At 49.0% G+C, this 7,554-nt stretch overlaps 1 long non-coding RNA gene across 1 annotated transcript in view; it reads left to right on the forward strand.

Annotated features, from left to right (window-relative positions):
• The window catches only part of LOC119086786, an 8,799-nt gene extending 3,186 nt beyond the window's left edge, over positions 1–5,613 (forward strand). Inside the window, exons 2-3 of the long non-coding RNA XR_005090143.1 lie at positions 1,904–1,981; positions 2,107–5,613. This is a non-coding gene — a long non-coding RNA (uncharacterized LOC119086786). The remainder of the gene's footprint in view (positions 1–1,903; positions 1,982–2,106) is intronic.
• Positions 5,614–7,554: the final 1,941 nt, after the last annotated feature.

Raw genomic sequence — 7,554 nt, forward strand, 5'->3', positions numbered from 1 at the left:
CTGTGCTGTTGCCCGTGGAGTCAGTGTTAGCGCACCGAGTCTATTGGATAAGATGCTGTTAATAAAGACACATACCATAAAGATGCATTTGGATGGGCTGATGAAACGTTACGACCGGAGGCTACGAGGAGCCTAGCCCTCTCTTTCCCCTTGGAGCAACGGTTTAATGATTCCCTAATTAAAATACTCACGGCGGTTCTATGGAATAGAACTACCACGAGGAATAATTGACCACACTTGTGTTTTAAAAGGCACATCCTTGGATGCTCATAAACGTGTGGATATGAACATTGCTGATCTTCTCTGTAAGCCAGCACGGAGCGTATCATTGCTCAGTATAACAAGTCCAGTTAACAAGATAGCTGCCATTTGCAAGAGCTCAGTGAACCTCACAGTCCATGTAATCTTTCGAAGCTTTCTTATTAGTCCTGCCAGCTAGCAATCCGCCCTCAGTTTAGCCATCCCTCTGCTGCCTACATTTGAGCAAATGCCCTGAACTCTTTCTTAACCTCCACACATGCTTCAGTTAAAAACAAACAAACAAACAACAAACAAACAAACAAAACCACCTCCCACAAACTCGGTTTTGGCGAAAGCTTACACCCTGCACAGCTGGATGCCACCAGGCTCACAGATGGTTTTCCGTTGGAGACCATGACTTGTCTTTGCCATGTCTGTGATGGATTTGACCCTCTCCTGCGTTTCCTGGGTGCGTCTGGCTTTGATGGGAGAGGCAGAGATGGTGCGCTGCTGCTTAGTGGCTCTTCGTTGGGATCCCTTTGTGAGAACACGGACACCAAGGAAGTGCTGGGCTGAGCCTTGGCCTCTGCAGGCTGAGGCAGGAGGCAAGCTCTGCTCTTTGCCTCTCTGCTCTACCTAGATGTCTCCCCGAGGTCATGCCAAGCCTTTTTAGCATGTTTCTGAGAAATGTACCAGGAGTCTGAAAAGCCCCCTCAGGTCTTGGTGGGTTTAGGAGGGAGAAAGCCGTCCCTGGTTGCCACGGTGATGACCTCGTAGACCCTAAGAGAGTGGCTTCTTTGACCTTGCTTGGGACGGGTGGTGCTGGGCACGGGGGTGGGGTGGGGGCATCGGGATGTTCTATGGCCTCTGTCACTGAGAACAGATTCCTCCCAGGCCCTGGTTGGTCAGTGGAGCGAGAGGAAGCACCGAGGCTGAAGAAGCCGACAGCTGGCAGCCATCCCATACAAACATGCTCTGTCACTAGGAATTATTTCCATGGTCTGTGCTAGCTGGACAGGATCTTCGACAGGCTCATTAATAAGAAGCCTGAGGGTCTTTCTGTGGTCACCCAGATTCCTGAGGTTGGGGGTACATGGAGAGGTGGCTGGGACATTTCCTTTTCCTCAGAGCCCCCTGGTTAGAAATTTGATGTGACCTCCCCTGCCCCAGGATTCTCCTAGAGCTCCGCAGTCTCCTGGAGAAGAGGCTCTGAAGACGTGTTCCCGACATGGTCTCCGTGCCCCACGGAGCAGATCGGTTTCTCAAGCTTCTCCCCGGATGCTTGTGTCATCCACCCCGACCTCTGCATCACACTCCTCCTCTGTTTGAACTCTTTGTTAGCATCCTTGAAGACATTCATGTGTCATGCTCCGTGCAGTTTCCTCTCCCCAGGGAAGGCCGGGGGCCCATTTCTCCTGCTTCCACGGCTCTGTGAAGTGACCTGTGACCCGCACCCTAGCCATGCCCTGGGGGACCTCACATGTCTTCAAGTACAGCGTAAGGATCATGACAATTTGTTCCTTAAAAGCTCCGTAGTGGGACGAATACAGCACCCGCCTCCCCCAGGCCTGGAGCTCACGAATCACATGACAGAGGCCAGCTCTTTATGAGTTTTCATACTGTAGAACTCATTTTCACTCGGTCACAATTGCTTCTTCTCTAGGACCCACTCTTATGAGACTGGCCCATTGGAGTAGAGGAGCCACCTGCCTTGGCCTTCCGTCTGGCGCCGCCACCCTGGGTAAGTCTTTCCACTTGCAAAGTGGTGTTAGTCACGATGCCCAGCTCTCCGCAGAGATCAAGTGCCCATAACCAGAGATGAATGTGGTGAATGTCGTACAATGATCCTTTGCCTTGTTTTTCTAGAATTTGAGCCTTCCCTGGATGAATTCCTGTGCTCTCATGGCCCTGTGCATCCTACTTAGCAGCCAGATCTCGGGACTCCAGCCAGGCCCCCAGGGCCTTGCATTTGTTCAATACTGACTTGTCCGTCATGTGCACGGAAGGTGCCCAGTACGTGAAGAGGAAATTGTATTCTAACCAACGTGCATTGACTGAGCATCTACCTGCCCTGGGAGCTGGATATGGAAAGATGGCAGCTATGCATGTTTGTGAAAAGATACTGCCCACGAGAAGCTGAGTGAAGGGCAGAGTGAAGAGAATGCACCCACTGCATTGTTGGTTCATGAGGGCGAGAGTTGCATTTGGCTTTGGGAAACCAAGGAAGAACAAAGCACCCATGTGTCCTCGAAGAGACACAATCTAGCAGTGTCATGATCTGCTCAGCGTAGGGACTGATCTGACTGGGGCAACAGGGAGTAGAGAAAAGGCAGACACACAGACACAGGCGCAGGAAAGCTGGGGTCGCGTGGGCCATGCACGCGGATGGAGGTGCACCAGCTATAGGCGGAAACTCAGCCGTTTTATTCACCTGAATGGAGGAGGTGGGTTTGTTGTCTACAGCTGAAGAAGGCAGCAAGTTTAGCTAGTCTTGGTGCGGGTTTCTGTCGGGCAGCAGTCTTAGGCTGTAAACACATGGGAGGAGGAAGCAGCCATCCCCCCCCCCACTGTCCACATCCACATGTGGACCAGGGGAGGGCTTTGTCGCTCCCATGAATCGGAGGCACTGGGGTCCTTGACGTGGCCGTGCTCATACATTCACTCAGGACTTTATCTGCTCCCTGCAGCACAAAGCATATATGATCAGATGAGTCCTGTCATCGAGTGACGTGGTCCTTAGGGAGTCATTTCCTTATCATCCATCATCTCTTTGTTCTTCTGTGCTAACCACATCTATAGGAATACCTGGAAGGAAGGGAAGCTGCCGGTCTCGAGTCCCCCCCCCCCAGGTCCTGGCACAGTGCTCTGCAACTGATGCGAATTTTTTTTTTTTTTTTACTAAGCTTACCCATGTCTGTCCAGTATTATAATTCTGTCTATGCTGATTGTTAAAGGGGCCTCAAGAGAACCAGGTCACCAGCTGCAAACAGGACCTGGGTGGCAGAACCAGATGTCTCCCCACATCCGCAGTGCTTTGAGGGCATCAGGAGAAGCCGGGTAGGCAAGAAAGGAAGTAGACTCTAGACTCATTCACTGCCTCAGGTGTTTTCAGCAATAAGCAAGAGACTTCCCTAGATCCCGTCTGCTATGAACACAGCTAAGGTCGCAGGAACCGGCTCCTTCCTAACTCAGCAGCACCATCTGCAGGCCCAGGGGGAGTGTTGCAAACAGGACCAAGACCCTGCCCTCTGCTCCCCACTAGATCCTAGGGAAGGGACCTTTCATCTTAAAACAGCAGAGTGAGACAGAGAGATGGACGAGCTCAGAGTTACGGAGTTAGAGAAGGCAGGATGGGCGATGCACCCCTCTGACCCTGTCAGTGACACCCCCCTTCCACTCAGTCTCCCTTTCTTCATCTTTACTCCTCTTCACCTTCACCCCACTCTCCTCTTCCCCTTTCTTCTTCCTCCTCCTCTTCCTTCCCTCTGCTCAACAGCTGTTATTGAGCCCTTCTTAGGTCCTGGGCATGGTCTTTTTTTCCTGGGATAGTAAGTCTGGGTGGATAACATTTGCTCTCAAGGATCACTGTGGAATTGACGCGTTGGCACTGTAACTTCTCAACTACGGCTGAGATGCGTCTCTCAGGCCCTACCTGAGGGGCTTCATCTCACTGACTTCTCACAGATGAGGAGATTCAGCCTCGGGGTAGTTTTGGAGCATGCTCCGTTTGGCCCAGTAAGTTGTGGAGCTGTGATTCAAACCCAGATCCTTTCTGCCTCACAAGCAGAGATGTCAACTTCTATGCTATCCGTCTTCTCTAAAGGCTAACTCAAGAAATAGGCGTCGTCTCATAAAGTTTTGGTCTTTAAAATATTTGCTTATTCAGCGACAGAGAGAGGTTCAGGCCATCTTCTCCAATTTTTTGCTTCTTAATTCTGAGAATTTTGTTGCGGTTCTGTTAGGTACTAGTTACTGGAGGAGGTACCAGGGACAGAGAAGGGACAGACTCACATAGAATCGTGGCCTTGTGGGTGTCTGTGTCATAAAGCCAAGTAGCAGACATGGTTTAGCAGAAGCACTTCATGGCTCTGGGAAGGCTGCAGGCACGCTGACCGGTAGAAGTGACAACTTCCGATTTGTGCAGGGCACTGCCTGAGTGACTTAGACATGGAGTCCCTTAGAAACACGGGCCAAGTTCTAAGAAGTGAGAGATGAGAACAATCATGTCTGCCTCGACAGGGCAGGGAGGGTCTACATCTCAGGGCCCCGGGATCCTAGTGTTATAAAGACTGGTTTCTGCTCCCCTCACTGGAGGGCTGTTGTCAAGTTCTGAGGAAATGAATCTCTGTGTTCTGATCTGTAGGGCAGGGCAACCATTTTAGTTTCTATTTCTTCATTAGCTACCAGCTCACATTTCTTTTAAGTTCACAGGAATTTTGCCTTTGTTCTCCTTTTTTTTGTGTGTGTGTGTGGGGGGGAGTCAATGTCTAGCTTTGTGTGTGTGTGTGTGTGTGTGTGTGTGTGTGTGTGTGTGTGTTTGGTTCCTGAAACTAGAGCTCAGCAGCTTGTAGGTGTCATATCAAAAGCCAGAAAGATCAAGTGTGACTTAAGGAATTTCTCTACAAAGCAACAGTGATGCTTTTAGCCAAGGGAGCCCCCATCACAGGAACATGGCTTACAGGAAGGGCGGTGAGTGCTACGTAGAGAGGTTTTCCAACACCTCTGCCCTCCCTGCCTTTGCCTTGAACATCTTCACTTCCCAAGAACATGTGTGTGTGTGTGTGTGTGCATGTGCACAGATTTTATGTGCTTAACAGAAACAGACTTACCTCAGAGGAAGGACCTCCTGACACTTCTGCTAGGCCCACAATGGGGGAGGGGAAATCGCCTACCCTTCAAAAGTCCAAAATTCTTTCCTCTTTCAAAAATGGGATATCTTTTAAGATCCCATGTTCCTCTGCCTGGAAGTGAACAACAGCATAACAAAATTTATAATAGAAAGTGAGACCAGATAAGGCCCAGGTCTCCCCCTGCTCCCAAAAAGGATCAACCAGGCAGTCTCACAGTTAAATTTATGATAGGGTCTAGCCTTTGTTTCATGGCTTTATATAAACTATAGATGGCCACAGGCACCTCACCTGTTGGGTCACAGTGTGAACAAATCTGGTAAAGACATCCTTCTGTATACCCCCATCTTTTTGCCCCCAGTGGTGGGAGGCTGAGGTGACAGAGGCCCTGTCTTTACATTATAGAAGGGAAGGTGTTCTTGCTTTCTAAATGTTGGCGTGAGGGCCATCCTAAGTCAGCAGCAGAGCTGGGAGCCAAGTTCTTCTGGTTGGCCCTGGGAGAAAGGGCTTATCAGGTCCTCACTTTCTTTTTTGTTTGTTTGTTTGTTTTGTTTTTCAAGACAGGGTTTCTCTGTGTAGCTTTGCGCCTTTCCTGGAGCTCACTTGGTAGCCCAGGCTGGCCTCGAACTCACAGAGATCCGCCTGCCTCTGCCTCTCGAGTGCTGGGATTAAAGGCGTGTGCCACCACTGCCCGGCCCTCACTTTCTTATTAACCCAGAGTTCTGTCTCCTTTCTCTGCCACACTGTGGGTTTAGTAGGTATTGCTGACCACGAGGAACCATCAACCAAGACAACCCTGTTTCTGTGGTGATTCTTTAGGGTGTAACTCCAGGTCTTGGGTGCCTCTGGTCCTGCCCTGCCTCTCCTTCTTGCTGGTCTGGGTTAGGGGTGGTAGCAGCTCTTTGCTGTCCTGGGTTGCTCACCGTTTTAAAACTCACCCCCCCACCCCCCCACCCCCTACCCCCCCACCTCCCCCACCCTCCCGCTCTCATTTTCTACCTGAATTTCCCCTGGTTCTCAATACTCAGAGTGGTTTCTGTTGACTTGGCTGGACTTTGCCTGATGCATTATAACTTTTATTGGTTTTACCTTATAACAGCCTGCAGTAAAGATGATGATGATAGTGTTGGTGATTTCCATCCCTTCTTTGGTCTATAACCCCACATATTACAAAGCTTTCACTCGGGTTCTGTAATTTGAGTTTCGTAATAACAGTGTGATGTAAGAAAGGCATTTATCATTAATTCCACTTTACAGAACGGGAAATGATTTCACTCTGTTCACACAGCTGCTGGGTCTGGAGAGAGCTGGAACCAGATCCTTCATAGACTTTCTTCACCCGAGTTAACCCTCTGTCTTCCATCACCATCCTGCCTGCCCCACGGGAAAGGGCCTTAATGCTCTTGGCGTTTCAATGGTGTTTTCCAGAGCACAGAGCATAAACCACAGGTCAAGTGAGACTTAGCTGTTTACTGTTGGGTAATAAATGTGACAATACTTGGTGGTTTAAAGCAGCACCGTTGGGAGCAAATTAAAATATCTAATCAGAAAATATTAATGAAATATAATTAATGGAAAATATTAATGGAATAAAATTCTATTTTGTAAATTTTTACATTTTCCTTATCTGTTCGTCTGCTGAGGGACATCCAGGCTGGTTTACAGTGTGACAATAAACATGGATGTGAAAGTGTCTCTGTGGTATTTCAACTTAAAGTCTTTTGGGTATATACCCAGGAGTAGGATAGACTGGGTTACGTGGTAGTTCCTTTTTTAGTTTTTTGAGAAATCCTTACTTGGTTCCATAGTGGCTGTACACCTTTAATTGCCACTGGCAGTGAATAAGGGCTCCTACTTTTCCACTTCCTGCCAGCATTTGCTGTCCCCTGCTTCCTTGATAATGTCCATTCTGACTGGGGCAACATGAACTCTTGTTTTGGGAGGTGATTCAAGACAGGGTTTCTCTGGGTAACAGCCCTGGAATTTTCTCTGTCTACCAGGCTGGCCTTGAACTCACAGAGATCTGCCTGCCTCTGCCTCCCAAGTGCTGGGATTAAAGACCTCCACCACCATAGGCTGGCTTCAAACTTGTGACTTCTTGACCAGCAGATATTTGAAAACTTATTCTCATATAAAAGTAAATGGGGATACAGTGTATAGTTCAACACAAATATTATAGCATTTCCAAGGTAATGAGACACAACTACAAAACAATTGTGTGATTATTGGTGGTTAAGCAGAGCTGTGCCTAGGGCCAGACCCTTCACCTACCTAGTAGTGGCCTGGGAAGGGTATGAGGTCATTGCCACCTGCTGGTGACGGTGCTGTATTAGAAAAGACTGAGGCACAGAGGCTAGAGTTCAAGCACCCTCAATGGCGGGGACCTACTCTGGGTCCCCATGGTATTTACATCCTGGGACTTGTGCTATTGTGGTGTTCCCCCTTTTTGATCAACTGCAGGATTTCT

Source organism: Peromyscus leucopus, chromosome 16_21 (assembly GCF_004664715.2).
Source record: "Peromyscus leucopus breed LL Stock chromosome 16_21, UCI_PerLeu_2.1, whole genome shotgun sequence".
Taxonomy (NCBI): domain Eukaryota; kingdom Metazoa; phylum Chordata; class Mammalia; order Rodentia; family Cricetidae; genus Peromyscus; species Peromyscus leucopus.